At 35.6% G+C, this 5,000-nt stretch overlaps 1 protein-coding gene across 2 annotated transcripts in view; it reads right to left on the minus strand.

Moving 5' to 3' along the window:
• The window catches only part of LOC135221898 (pancreatic triacylglycerol lipase-like), a 66,949-nt gene that overhangs the window by 61,151 nt on the left and 798 nt on the right, over positions 1-5,000 (minus strand). The window lies entirely within an intron of this gene.

Here is a 5,000-nt window from a genome sequence, read left to right on the forward strand (position 1 = left end):
AATGCAACTGTGGGGTTTTATCCCAGTTCCACCTTAAGATCCTAGTATTCATCTCGTGATCTGCATGGCTTAAACGCAGTGTTTCCCAGCCTTTATTTTGGTCATACCCCCACCTAATCACCTCGAAAATCCCGAAGCCCTCAGTGGTGATATATAATTTTTATATATTCACGAGGGGGAAGCCCAAAAGGCCATTCATTTGGTTTAAACATTTTCGAATTGCCTCCTTAAAATCACATCACAACTTTGTGGGCCGTACACCCCCCGTGAAAACTACTGGCCAAAATGGATCCAGTGTTTGCCTTGACTGCCTAAATCTCATAGTCAAATCATTTTCCCCTTATTTCCATCTTACAGCACCAAAAAAGAGCACGACGCTATTATAACTAAATTGAATTCCTCAATGTCCCTGGTAGCATTTCCAGTCCCTTAAAACGCCTTTTCTCATGTTACCATGTAGGAATGATGACATGCTTTTCCGGATTAGCCAAGATGGTGGGAGTAATATTACATAATGATATTCTAAGTTCCGGGGTTATGTCAGCTCCCATATCTTCATAGGAACTAAATTTACCCCAAAAAATCTAGGTTTCGAAAATGTATCGTCAAAGTAATATTGCATTTTCATTAACTGAATTATGAAAGCTATCTGCAAAATATTCGGGGAGATCTCGGGATATAGACACCTAATTATCTATAACCAGTTTTGATACTACGTATCTGGGATAGTGATGAAAACCTATGTATGGTAACCTTTATGTTCTTTATTTTCTATTGAAATACGTTGAATAATATCCGCTTCCTTAACACATTCTCAAAATACCATTACTTCGGCAATATCGGTTGTGCACAATTGCATTTTTATTTACAAGTCTTTAGCTACCTTAACCTACTTACAACTACTAATCTTTTCTTTCTGAATTTAAAATAAACTTTTTGCAATGTTATTTATGGCCTGAATGCATAGTTTATCCTGATATTTAGTAAATAAGGAACCTAACTTGGAATATGTTGCTCTCCAAGTAGACTCGTAAGATCCAGTGCATAAACCCTCATTATACTTGTTATTCGACATTTAGTAACTAAAGAAACTAACTAGGATTATGTTGCTCTCCAAGTAGACACGTAAGATATGGTGCATAAATCCTCATTATGCTTGTTATTCGTTGACATTCTGAAGCAATATAAATCATATATTCATCACACACTACTAAGGATGTATAATAACCCACTGAAATTGTGAAGAACGCACAAAGCAGAAATCAAATATTACATTTTTAAATTCTGGCCATAGCGCCAATTATTAAGGCACTTTCAGCCGTTTAGCTCTTAACAAATTGAAGAGTACGTTAGCGTGGGTGAACTTGAAAGTAAGGAGATCCAGAAAAGGAGATGAAGTATTAGGACCTGAAGGTGGAAGTGGGAGGAACTTTCACAATTACACTAAGAAGTAAATGTCAGAGAAGTTGGACAGCAAGATGCAAGAAACGAAATGGGAATGGATGCAAAGTGTGTGTAGCTAAGGGGCCAAAGAGACGCTGTAGACACGCTGTAGTAATGCCCACAGTGCGTTACGTATGGCTCACTGACGGCACTGAGCCTTACGGAACAATGAAGATCAAAGAAGATAGAATAAAAACTAAGTAGGGAGTGAGCACAGATTTCCCTTGATAACATCGTGTTTTACCAATAATTTATTTTCCCTTGATTACTAATGACTCAGATGAATGACATTATGGATGAAATATACTCTCCAATGTCATCAGTAGACAGCCTAATAATTATTTGCTTTATTCTTCAGCTACCTATGAACGATATATTAAGATTTAAATTTTGTACCAAATGTTATTCATGCGTGCGTTGACTGAAAAAGACTGCATACTCCTTTCCGGGTGACTTAATAGTCCTGTTTTTCAACGCCAAATGCGACTGGATAAAAACAATAGGCATTATTGTCATGGTCTTGAAACAGGGTTTGCACCAAGGACGGCCAAATCAGCAGGAACGGTTCCATAAACAACCACACCCACCCCCCCCTTTTTTTTTTTCTGTCGTGCAGTAGCCACCCAACCAGTTGTAAATTGCTTTGACGAAGAACTGATTTCTCTGGTACACCTTAACTAAACACTCATAATAATAAAAGTCATCTAGGAATGATAATGATAAACTGACTGCTGTTGTAGGGTACTCGTTTTGTGTGTGTGTGTATGTGTGTGTGTAAAAGGCTTTAAAGCATTGAATATGAAGAGCTCGTAGCTGAAATATTAAAATTTAAATGGCCGAATCAAGGGTTTTTCTTCTCAGATACCGCAAAATTAAGAAAAACATGGCAAATCTCTCACTCTCTCTAGTTTCATGAGACCGATAACAAAACAAGTCATCCTCTAGCAAAAGCAAAAAGTTAAATAAAAAAATGTAAACATTTTCCTTTTTTCTGTGGCTACCAGGTGTGGGGCTGGAGAAAGTTAGGGAAAGCAGACGGCCCGAATTAAGTACTCCGCCATGAGGATGCATTACAACCAATCACCAGCGCATTTTACTTTCTTCATGCCCATAAGTCTTTTCGGAACTGCTGTTAACTGGTAGCCATGAATAGCACTGTAGTGGTAGCAATCATTCTCAGATAAGAAATATATATATATATATATATATATATATATATATATATATATTATATATATATATATTATATATACATATATATATATATATATCTATATATATATATATATATATATATATCATTGTTGTGTTTGGTAATCTCATGATTTGGTCAAGTCAAAAAAACCGTTGATGATGCCAGCATCCTGATAAAAATAAATAATTTTCTTTAACTGATAAAGTTATTAGTAGTGTACATTATGACGGTGGTATTCATTATCTATGGTGGTATTCATTATCTAATAAAAAAAATGCCTAAGTTTTTGTCTTTGGTAGTCGCATGAAATAGTAACATCAGGACGCTGTTTATGGTAGTAATATTAAGGATACAGTATGGTAGAAAAATTAATACTGTAAATAGTACACAATCTTTAGTCTTTGGTAAAGCAAATTCTACAGTTTTTTCTGGTACAATAATAAAGAATAAAATCATAAATATTGTACATAGTATTTATATAGGGCCTCTGAACACGACAATTATTTAGAAAATTTTTTGAAGGCCAGATTCCCACACTCATATCATAACCTGTTTCATATCAATTTTTTTATGCTCTTACCAATAAGATAACAGATTTCAGAAATTTTCTCAAAAAGAACACAGACAAATACTTAATTGTAAGTCCTGCCTTTGCTTTCAGTTGATGAAAGCTGATGAATTTCAACAATATCTATTTTGTTAGTTTTAAAAACTATACTACATTTTACTAGTAATTTCGCCATTCTGATTTAAATGTTATACAGCTTGATAATTTAAACTTAAATCATAAAAGAAATAAATCATTTTTTGTTGTATTCCAGCCAGAGGAAGATCAGATAAAAAAAAAAACACGATTCCCAAAGCATATTCGAAATATTCCTAAGGTTGTTCTTGTTTCTGTTGTTGTTGCAATTGCTGTTGTTAATGTGTAATTTGTTTTCTTTGGTACGTTCTACTATCCAGGATACGACGAAAGGTATCACTGAGGCGACTGCCGCTTTCGTCACGGTACCGGACGCTTTCACTCTCCTCACCCCCTGGGGCGGGGCTGTGGCGTGTCGGGGGAGGGGGCCGGGGGATGACAACATGTGAGTCTCCTATCTGGCGAAGAAAACAAAGGTGGCTTCCCGCTTTTCTTCGAGTAAATTCTGCCACTCATCCGTCGTATCTAAAGTCTTCTGTAAGTTCTTTCATTCCTATTCTCGCAAAGATCGGCTCTCGGGAAAACTGCGTATAAAGTATAACTTGATAAAATTGCTGAAGCAAGTATGCGTATACTTTGCTTCACTTGTTATTAACTCGAACTGAGTACCGATCTTCCACTTGGAGAGAAGGTCTGTCAACTAAATTTTGCACAGATGATATTATCAATGTTACTATCAGCAGTCAGTAACTATTTTTAGACTTCTATATTCTTTTTAGTATTAATTGCCATTACTGATGACCAGATTACTTATGACTATACTTTTTTGGTTATTACATTTTACGTGATGGTAAAATTTTACAAACAAATAGATGTGGACAAAAAGAAAGACTTGAACATAACCGCTTAACACATTCTAAATCTTCCAGAAACTGACTAACTGACTCAGTCATGGAATTTATCACCTCATCATATGAATCAATGCTTAGAGACCTATAGAAGACATTTGGAGTCTGATGTTAATAAGAATCTGTTAATGTGATAAACGCTAAGCAGACAGAATCATTGGAGCTTTAGATGTTTGTCTCATTTGTTTATAAAGAGGTTTTAAATTCCTGCATTTTCCTTTGAGAGAGAGTTTTCTTTTCCCGCAAATAACAACGGATATCTTGACTGAATTAATTATGAAAACTAAGCTCTAAAATCATACATAAACCTTTACCTTTTTAACTGTTCCAACAAATAAAACAAAAGGAAAAATATTGAAGTTCTGACAAGGAATCCCAATATTGCTCACAAAAGCAGTCAATAACCGTTGAGAATTGCGCAATCCCAAGAGAAATTTGTTGACAAGTTCTTCTTACTGGATCCAATAAATTTAGACTTTCTGTAGAGTTGGGAAGACTAAGAACTCCTTTCACGCAATTTAATGCCATTTTCACTGACGTAGAATCCTATTTTAGTATGACGATGCCACATAGATTAGAGAAACAGCGATGTTTATAAGGCCAACATCCCGTATAGTTGATGACCATGAGGCCGGGTTGACCGGAAGTACACATGCACATTTTCTGACAAGTGCTGTTAATTAGTTTGTGAGTTCGCCATACATTACAGTGCAGGCAAGTACCATGGTCAGAGCTCTCTTTCTCAGACAGTGGGTAAGTACAGCATTATTCAAAGTTGCTACTGATATATAGTATATAATAGTAGCAACTT

The sequence above is a fragment of the Macrobrachium nipponense genome, chromosome 3 (assembly GCF_015104395.2).
Source record: "Macrobrachium nipponense isolate FS-2020 chromosome 3, ASM1510439v2, whole genome shotgun sequence".
NCBI lineage: Eukaryota > Metazoa > Arthropoda > Malacostraca > Decapoda > Palaemonidae > Macrobrachium > Macrobrachium nipponense.